This window comes from Lutra lutra, chromosome 9 (genome assembly GCF_902655055.1).
Source record: "Lutra lutra chromosome 9, mLutLut1.2, whole genome shotgun sequence".
NCBI lineage: Eukaryota > Metazoa > Chordata > Mammalia > Carnivora > Mustelidae > Lutra > Lutra lutra.
The window spans coordinates 133,046,184-133,056,543 of NC_062286.1; the positions used below are offsets into that span (position 1 = coordinate 133,046,184).

General features: G+C 56.2%; 1 long non-coding RNA gene across 1 annotated transcript; it reads right to left on the reverse strand.

Moving 5' to 3' along the window:
* Window positions 1–813: 813 nt before the first annotated feature.
* LOC125109644 (uncharacterized) lies at window positions 814–10,115 on the reverse strand. The gene is made up of 3 exons (XR_007130321.1): window positions 10,060–10,115; window positions 8,159–8,417; window positions 814–1,241 (listed from the first exon to the last, which is right to left on the reverse strand). It is a non-coding gene; the product is annotated as an uncharacterized LOC125109644 (long non-coding RNA).
* Between the last annotated feature and the right edge of the window lie 245 nt (window positions 10,116–10,360).

Here is a 10,360-nt window from a genome sequence, read left to right on the forward strand (position 1 = left end):
CTTTAAGTAAAATAGATACTGCTCGAAAACAGCCCATGGCCTTGGGTTCGGCACCAGTCAAGTGGGCATGGTGATGACATAGCCCACCCCCCACAAGGGCTGGGAGGCGTGGAGGAAAGGCTTCCCTATTCTCTAGCGGTGCCTGGATACAGAGGCCCTGAGCTACATCGTCCAAAATCATGTAGCTAGGAGATGGCAGAGGTGGGATTTGAACTCTGGGCCCCTGGATCAGGGACAGCGGGTGGAACTGTTGGGCCGGGGAGCGGAAGGTGCTGCCCGGATCTCCCTGTGACCCCGGACACCACTTCTCCTTTCTGCCCAGTGCACTCAGCACACAGGAAGCCTGGAGGGGGCCTCCCTTGCCCATCCTGTCTGCAGCGGGTGGACATGGGGTCCTGGCGTCACCCGCCACCACCCCGGGCCTCCCTCTTCCTGTCTTGTGCAAGACAAGGCGTCCCCTGCGTGGAATGGGCAGGCGGCTCTGGTGGATGAGTGGACGGTTGAAGAGGGGCCTCTCAGGCGGGGTCACTACCCGCAGTTACCGCTCGCAGACCTGGCTTAGGCCCCGGCCTCTTCCTCTGCCTCTGCTTCTCCAAAGTGCTGGCAGCCATAAACAAGAGGCTGGAGGACCCAGGAAATTGGGACGGTCATTCAGCCAGCATCTCGTCCCTGCTGGGGGATGGCCTGGGCTCTGGGCCTTAAGCAAAAATGACAAGTGGTGACAATGGCCCCCATTTACTGTGTGGCTTCTGTGCACCAGGCATGACCTCCTTAAAACACAAATATTTACATCAGCACCTAGTGTCTGCCATGTGCTCTTCTAAGCCCTGCGAGCTGGTGTCCCACTGAAGCCCCACAAAAATCTGGGAGGTAGTTTTTTGTTGTTGTTTTATTTTAATGACCCTTTTCTTCAGATGAGGACAATGAGGCTCTGCGAAGTGAAGGGGCCGGCCCATGGTCACACAGCTCAGCGGGGTCCTGCGGGTTGTCGTCTGTGACCCAGAGCCAGTACTGTTCCAGAAGTCCATTCAGCCACTCTCCCACTGAGCAGCCTGTAGCATGTGGGCAGCCCCTCTGGGCCTCAGTTTCCCCATCTGTTCCAGCTCAGTTTCTCAGGTTTCTGTTGTTGGCTCAGAAGCAGTGTGGGAAGAGAGAGGGATGGAAGACACCTCTGGGATGGTTACCGTACCGGGTCCTCTCCGTGTCCACCTGGGAGGGCACACTTGTGGCTGTGGTCCTGGCTGAAGAGTGTGGGGCAGACATGAGAGACACTAGCCGGGGGAGGTGGGAATCAGCACTCACCCTGGGTTGGGACGATGCAGACACATGTTCTCCTCCTTCTCCCAGAGGTTCCTGGATGCTGAGCCCACAGAGGCGACCTATTCACCTCCCTTCCTGTCTCACTTCCTCATTCTCTACTGGTGTTCCTGGGATCACCTCCCAAATCAAATGCTTGCACCCCAAGCCTTGTCTTTGCCCACCTAAGCTAGCAGCTGCACAGCGTGGGGAGGAAGAGCTTAGCAATTAGACCTGAGTTTAAATCCTGGCACTGCCACTGCCTTGTCTGTGACCTTGGGAACCTGCCCCCTCTCTTAGAACCTCAGTTCCTCCATCTATGAAACAGGAACTTAGAATCAGAGAACCAAGTGATGATGAGATGGACAGGGAGTTTGGCGTCATGGGGACCGGAGCGGAGTTCTCAGCTGGGAGTCCCATGAGGGACACTGAGTGCCATCTCTGAAGGCTTTAGGGGTGGGGGGGAGCAGCAGGAGTCTAGAAGTAGGTAGGCAGGGGAAGAGGGTAAAAGGGAACAGGCTGGATGAAGATGTGGAGGAAGAACTGGCCATGAGCCCCCCTCAGCCCTGTTTGGCTGGCCAGGGAGGCAGGCAGGTGGGAAAGACGTAGAACCTTGTTCCGCTCCCAACCGCCCACCCTCTAGGATTCTGGGGAGCCTGGTGGGATGCTCAGGGCAGAGCGAAGAGCAGTAAGGTTACCCACTCTGGGGTGAGGTTGGGCTGCTCAAGGGAGCTCTGTCTGCAGGGCCTCCCACAGGTCGATAACACCTCATTTCTGGGGCCGTCTGACCATGGGACCCCTTCATTGACACTGTGCTTGAGGCAGGGTGGGGGGGACTAGGTGCCCCTCTTTTACCCCAAGTGGGGCCTTATGCCCAGAAGGGACGCTGCCCCCACCACAAACCTGGGTCTCCCCCACTACAGTGATGGAAGCCCCAACCACTTGATGGCCCAGGATCCAGACCTGGGTTTCTCTCTGCTGCCCGAGGGTCGTTCTGTCTGTGAGCTCATCCAAGTGTCCAAGGGTCCCCCTCTACTGCCCCACCCTGGGCCAGCACTGCCTTCTCCCACTGGGACCTTTGCAGTTCTCTCTTCATCTCCCTGCCTCCACTCTTAGCCTCCTAAACCGGAGGGATTCCCTTAGAACCCAAAACAGATCCTGTTCCTTCCCTGCCCAGAACCTTCCATGGTTCCCACTGCACTCGGAGCAGAAACCAGAGTCTACAGCAGGGGACCGCCTCCCCTGTCCTGAAGCCCTTTCTAACTTAACTCCCTCCTCCCACCCTAGCCCACCCATTCTCTCCCTTTTTTTGCTCATCTGCAGCCACACTGGCCTCTTGCCTGTGGCTGAACATGTCTGTTATGCTGCGGCCTCAGGGCCTTTGCACTTGCTTTCCCCTCTGGCCTGGAGAATATTCTCTCCTTAGCTCTCCCCATGAGGTGAGTCGGGCCTTGGCTCCAAAGTCAGCCCTCAGAGAGGCCCTCCCTGGCTAGCCCTCCCTTCTATCAGCTCATGCTGTTTCATTTTCTTCTAGGACTTAGAGCTTACTCTAGAAAATTGCTCTGCTTATTTATTTGACTTCTTGACTGGTTTCTTCCACTGGAATGTCGCCATCACTCAGGCGGGGAGTTTTGCCTCTGTTATTCATTGCTGTACACCCAGCTCCCAGCACAGTGCCCATACAGAGCAGGTCCCAGTAAACACTTGTGAATGAATGAATGAATGAATGAATGACAGATGAGGGGTCTGAGACCCAGAGAAAGCCCCAGAGACTCACATTCCAGAGCTTTCTCCTAACTCACCCTGGTCTCTGGAGCAGTTTGTTGGCAGCCTGATTTGGGGTCCTAAGTGCTAATCTCAACTCCTGTGTGCCTTGTGCTATGGGACCATTGGCAAGTCTGCTTCCCCGCCTGCAGGAAAGGTCACACGGAGGTCCCAGTGGCACATGGTCAGGGTGCCAAGGCGATGGGATGGTGTGTGGTGAGCGCTCAGCATGAAATAGGTGCTCAGTAAATGGAGTGGCTGTGGGGGGAGGCTCTGGCTGTGGTCCCTTCCCCCTCTGTGCCAATGCCCATAATTACCACTTACCCTGGTCAGTGGGCCCAGGAGATTCCATGTGTGGGCAGGGCTGTGACCCGGGTGCTCACCCGGCCACTGGTGGGTCCCACGGGCACTGTCCGACCCTGGGCCTCATGGCTGACATTCCAGGCACGTTTCCCAGCCCTGGGGCTGCCACAGGCCCACACAGGGTGGGGGTGGGGGTCGTAGGCTTCAGGCTGGACAAACCAGTCAGCCTCCCAGTCTGGGCTGCCTGACCACCAACTTCCTGCTGGGCCTCCTGAGGCCCAGAGGGGCCTCCACGTCTTTCCTTCTGCTTCCAGTGTCACCGTCGCCACCCGCCCACCGCGGCACGGAAGCTTCCATCGAGAACCCCCACTAGAAATTCCCTCCTCACACTCAGCCAGAGGGGTCCTTTAGAACTGTGGCTCAGCTGCTGGGTTGTACCCCCAGTGCTTCGAGGATCAGTCCTCAAGTTCTTCCCTTGAGTCACAAGGTCCTCTGTCATCTGACCTCCTCCTCACTCATCTTCCAGTTATACTGACCTCATCTGAGTCTCTGAAGTAGTCCAAGCTCCTGCTGGTTTCTAATCCATCCCTACTCTACCTCCATCCCTTTCTTCAGGTTTCTGCTCAAATGTCTTCTTCGTACGAACCCTCCTTGGATGCCCCCTTCCATCCCCTACCCAGGATTCCACCTCCCCTTTCCTGCTTCGTGTTCCCCGGGGCTGCTCACCGCCATCTAACAGCTACACATTTTACGTATCCACAAGGACACAAGACTTTTGTCTGCTTTGGGGTGCCTGGGCGGCTCGGTTGCTTAAGTGACTGACTCTTTGGCTCAGGTCATGGTCTTGCGGTCATGAGATCGAGCCCTGGTCAGGCTCTGTGCTCAGCAGGGAGGCTGCTGGAGATCTCTCTCCCTCTGCCTCTGCCCCTCTGCCTGCTGCTTGTACCTCTTTCTCTTTTTCTCTCAAATAAATAAATAAATCTTAAAAGTAAAAAAAAAAAAAAAAAAAAAAGGAGTTTGTCTGCTTTGTTCTCTGTTGTAGCTCCAGCGCCCAGCACCGTACCCAGAACATAATCTATGCTCAACAAACATTTGCTGAATGACTGAACAAACAACTCTATGAGTTCTTGGCAGATAAGGACCCTGAGGTCCCTCGGGGTAGGTGACCGGCCCAAGGCCACACAGCTAGTCTGTGACTGAGCCAGGAGAGGAGATGAGTTTGGGTTCATGAGATCCTGGAGCTAGCATCTCGGAAACTATTTCAGGAGCATGGCAGATGGGATGGAGGCCCTCGCCATGGATCCTGACGATTCTGTTGGCCTGCCAGCCCCAGGGCCAGGCAGTGCGCCGGCTGATCCCGGAGTCCCGGCCTGCCTGCCCAGGCATTCCAGGCTCTGACCCAGGTTCCAAGCTTTCTATTTTGAGCCTCCTAGTCCCGAGGACTCTGTGTTCCCAGCAGGCAGTGCGGGCCAGAGGCTGAGCCTGGGTGTGGCTGTCACCCTAACTGGGACCTTGCAGTGGGTGCTGGAGCTGGGGCCCTGCCGGGGAGCCCAAGCACCCAGATCCCCCAGTCCTCAGCCTGTTGTCTACTGAGACCTCTGGCACAAGCCTCGTTCTGTGCCTGAGGGTCCTGCCTTCAAGCCCCCGCCCTCACGGGAGTGATGTTGACTCATTCCACTTTGGACTATATACTTCTGTTTGTCCCCAGGACTTCAGGACCCATTCCAATTCTGGCTCTGCCCCTTTCAAGAAGTGACCTTGGGCAAGTCACTTCCCCTCTCTGAGTCTATTGCCTCACCTGGGAAATGGGGACAAGAAGAGGACCTATCTCCTGGATTGCTGGGGACATTGTGGGATAAATCTGGTGAAAGTGCCCTGTCCTCAGCAAGTGCATGGTCACGAGCCCCCTTCCGGGGGGCATTTCTTCCCCACGTGCCCTGATGTCTTTCTGCCACTGCCCTTCCCTCACCTGGGGCAGGTACGTTAATTGTCGGTTGCTAGTCTCTCTCCCCACCTAAATCGTCAACTCCACCAGGGAAGGGACTTTGGTTTGCATTTTTCACTGCTCTGTCCCCTGTGCCCATCACAGCACCTGGCACACAGTAGGTGCTCAATAAATATTTGGTGAAAGAACGAAGACATGAATAATGACCCCTTTTGGAACACAGACCCCCACCTCAGAAAGTGTGTCCTCACTCCCCTCCTCAGCCCGGGGAGGGGGCAACTCTAGTGTTCTTGGGTGCTTGTTGGTTCCAGATACCAGCACCCCTCCAGCTCCATCTCATCAGGCAGCCAAGGGCGCTGTCCGCGTAGCATCAGCCTTGTTTCCCAGGTGGGAAGAATGAGGCGGAGAGGGCATCCCCTGTCTGATGGCACCCAATGGGCAGCCCCTGAGCCAGCCAGGACTGTCTGTGGCGTGGCTCAGTCTTTCCCTGGAGGGACTTGGTGGTGATGGAGAGAATGGTGGGGTCAGTGGTGAGGTGCTGGGGGAAGGAGGGATGGGAAATGAGTCAGCCCCTCCTGAGTTCCGTCTGTCTTTGTATCTCCCTGGATCCCTTTATCCCTGTCTTTGTTCTCTCTCTCTTTGACTCTGTGTCTCTCTCCCAGTCTTGTGTATTTGACCCACTGCAGCAGAACCCTGGCTTGGGGGTGGGGATGTGGGTGACGTGGGAACCGCTGGCTTCCCCCAGCCCCAGCGTCATGAGCAGGGGTTGCTAAGCATGGAGGGGGCTCTCCCCTGGCAGCTCCCCCCATTGCCTGCTGTACTGGGAAGCCTTCCCAAATTAATCAATTTAATATTTTATTTCCTCAATGCTGGGACATCTTGGGCAAATTCCCTCACTCTCAGCTCTGTGCATGGGGCTCTGGTGGTATCTATTCCTTTAGTATGTTGTGAGAAGAAAAGAGCCCATGAAAGGAAGAGCTTGGCTTGGTCCCAAGCTTGGCAGGTGCTCATGGAGTCATTCAAGGGTCCCCTAGATGCTCCCTGAGGCCTCCCCAAGGCTAGCCTGGTGCTGGGAGGACGGAAGGTGGGGTGGGGGTCGGGGTACAGGGGCCAAAGACACGGTCCTTGTCCTCACCTAAAGGCTGGAGACTTTCAAATGCTTCTCTCCAACCTAGACGTCTCCCCAACTCCAGACCCGATTCTCACCCACCCTCCTCCCCATTGCTGCTGGGATGACTAATAGCCCAAAATTCAGTACAGCCACCACCCTACCCCCAACCCTCTCCCAAAACGATCCCCGTCTCAGTTACTGGCTCCTCCATCCCCCAGATCACCCCCAAACCTAGGAGTCATCCTTGACCCTTTGTTCTCAGTAGCCCACACATCTGATCGCTCACCACGTGCTATTGGCACTCCCCACCCCCATCTCCAGTGCCCTGCACTGGTCCAGGCCACCAGCATCACCCACCCGGGGGCCTCATGCCTACAGTTTGTTCTCCACACACAGCCAGAGGGATCCCCTTAGGCTCAGATCCTGTCCCTCTCCTGCTCAGAGACCTCCCAGGGCTCCCACCTTGCTCAGAGTAAAAGCTGAAGTCATCCCCCCTGTCAAGGCCCTGTGTAATCCCCTCCCCCAGCAAACCCTATACCTTTCTGATGACACCATCTCCTCCCACCCTCCCCCTTGCTATTCCTTCCCAACCCAGTGACCTCCTTGCTGTTCCTCTAATAAGCCTCAGACCTTTCTACCCCGGGGCCTTTGCATATGCTGTTTCCTGTGCTTGGAAACCTCACCTGCCATGTATTCACATGACTCACTCCTTCACCCCCTTCAGGTCTCAGCTTGGATGCCACCCCTCAGAGCAGCCTTCTCAGAGCCCCCTTCCCTTGCCAATATCAGTATCTTCCACCTCCTTTTTACTATCTCTCTCTACACCCTGATTCTGCTTTATTTGTCCTTTATGAGAGGAGGAAATTGCCCCCTTGGTACCCCCAAGAAGGGATAGCATGCAAAAAGACCTGGGACTGTGAGCAGCGAGGAGGTTCAGGGTGGTGGCAGAGGAGAGGCTGGTGAAGTCAGGATGGCAGGCTGAGCTCCAGGATAAAGCACTGTCCAGCAGACAGTAGGCTAGGGTCATCCTGGTTCTTTTACTCCCTGGCTGTGTGACCTCAGGAAACCCTGTCCCTATGTGTGCCCAAGAATCTTCAACTTCTGGTAGAGACCACCAAAGTGGACCCATTATTTGACAGATGGGAAAACAGTCTACAAAACTTCTATGACCTGGTTAAAGGTCAAGCCAGGTATGGGAATAAAGCAGGGATTGTTAGCAGTCCCTCACAACTTAGTGTGAATGAGTTCCCTGGGTTCTTGGCTACCCAGTGCCCTCGAGACCTCAGAGGGCCTGGGAGGCAGGGTGAGCATGGGGCTGAGGCTCCCAGGGCTGGGTGGAGAAAGGAGAAGCACCGGGCCGGTGAGGGTAGGATGTAAGTTTGCTGGGATACACAATCACCACATCCGTGGTTATGACATGGGGGACACATGCTATGTGGGAGTCACCCCTGGGCCACACAGCCTTATCACATAAACTTCCCCCTCCATGCACAGTCTGACTTGTACTCTGCTCCCTGAGCTGCCATTTCCTGACTGTGTGACTCTGGGAAAGTCACTTCCCCTCTCTGAGCCCCAATTTCTTCTTCCGTAAGGGGAGATAATGGAAGTACCCAGTCCGCTGGTTGTTGGGAGGATTCACCCCACCCCTGCCACACTGACCCACTTGCTATCCCTCAAACGTGCCATGCATGCTCCTACCCCAGGGCCTTTGCACTTCCCATTCTCAGTGCCTGCTATACCTGTCCCAAAGGTGGCTTGCTCTCACTCCTCCTTCAGGTCTCTGCTCCAATACAGTGAGGCTGTCTCTGACCCCAGACACCTCCTTCCTCTCTTGTCTCTGTAGCTCTTAGCAATACATGAGGCATCATGGTTTTGCTTATTTGTCTACTTCTCCGAGGACCGCAGCTCCATTTATGTCCCTCACGATCACTGTTACGTTCCTATCCCCCAGCATGGCACGTGGCACAGGAAGGAGCTCACTGAAGACTTGCAGAATGGCTGAATGAATGAGTGGATGGATGTCAGGCGCTCAGCACCGTGCCCGACCCATACAAAGCACTCCATCCCCAATGGGGTGAACGGTGTTATTCTCGGCAGAAACTTCCCAGTGCCCCTTCACTCCCAGCTGCCTTAAACCCTGCTCTCACCAGCCCTGTGCTCCTGCTTTGTCTGCCCGGCCCAGCTCCCTGCTGCCAGCACCGTCTCATCCCTGGGTCAGGGCGACCTCTGGGGAGTCACAGGGCTGTGGGGCGGGCTCCCCCGGGCTCTGCCTCTGGCTCCTCTTACATCCCTGGGGGGCAGAGGCTTCTGGGAAATGGGCAGAGCCACGCTTTGAAGATCCCCTGGGTCAGACCCACCGAGCTCCTGAGCCTTCCTTCGACGTTGCCTGATGTGACCCCGCTATTGCACAAACGGGACAGTGAGAGGGGCAGCCGGGCTCCCGGAGCATTCAGGGCAGTCCCCGGAACAGGCCTGGAACTCAGGTGCCTGTTTTCCAGATGGCAAGACTGACTCTCGTAGAGGCTTTGAGACCAGGTTTGAATCTCATCCTCCCGCTTCCTGGCTGTGGGATCTGAGGCTGGTCCCTCGGTCCCTCTGAGTGACAGTTTCCTTGTCTGTAGAATGGCGTGCTAATGGTTTCCAGCTCTCGGGGGTGTTTGGGAGGACAAGACCAGCCATCTGGCCGATGTCTTGGGTCTTTGGCCCCTCCCCTGGGCCTCAGGTGTCCCGGCTCCAGAGCCCCCTGGGCTCTGGCCACTGGGACCTGGCGCTGGGCCTCACGGCTGGGGTAATCCACGGTCCCAGGAGGCTGCTGCCGCTGCCGCTCTAGTTTTTCCCTCCCCGACTTCTCCCCTCCTCAGCCTGGCCTCCCTTCTCCAGAGCCAGCTTGTTTTTGTTTTCTGTTTTTACGGCTCCATAAATGAGTCACGAGCCTGATTTGATTTAATTTCGTCGTAACTGTTATCTTTTCAGGCTTGTTTTTTTCCACTCAGTTACTCACGAGACCACAAAACCTAAACAGGACGGGGCCTTCCCCAGCTTCCCCACGGCACGGCTTCCCGGGCCTCTGGGGCTCAGGGCCAGGGTCAGCGGCTCCCGGAGGACTGAGGTGGGGTCCGGGGAGCTTCTGGGGGGTAGGCACTCAGTGTGCTGCGCAGGGCTGGGGTCTTGAGTCCCAGGGCGGTAACCCTCATCGTTGCTATGTGACCCTGGAAATGTTGTTTAAGCTCTCTGGGCCCGATTCCTCCTTGGCTAGCTTTAGAACAGGGAGTCAGAAACTCAGACATCTCGGGATCAGGAGGTGACATGATGAGTGAGGTGGGCTGGGTAGCGACTGCCACGAACTGGAGAGAATAAGACCCTTCTCAGGGGACAGCTGCCTCTTGGCCGGCCCAGATCTTTCAATTTACCAAGAGAAGCCAGAAATCCGAGGTTGCATGTGAAAAGTCCTGATTTTTAAATGCTGGCCAACGAATCAAATTAAAAACAATAAACAACCCAACTCTGTGGACGCGTCTGGTTTAGAAGGTTCTAGAAGAGTCAGCCCTGCCCACACTCCAGCTGAGGCTGGAGTTCCTTCTCCTTCCACACCTTTGCCAAGCATCTCCTTCTGCTTGGAACAGTCTCCCCTCTTCCTCACCTCATCGTTCTGGATGATGAGTGTGTCCCTGCTTTCCTGCTGCCCCCTGGGTGCCCCTGGTCACTGCGGGGCGGGGGATCCCCCTTTGAGGCATTTCTCCCACTGGCGATAACCTCAGGAGGATGACATCAGGAGCCAGTGAAGGGTTAAGGAATGGGGGCTCAGGGGGAAGGCAGGACCCTGGCCAGGGGGAAGGAGGGGTTGAGGGCTGCTCCTCCAAGCTAAGGCCATGTGACTGGTGTGCACCAATCAGGTGTATCCATGCCACTTTTATGAATCAGAAGTTGGAAATGTTGGGGGT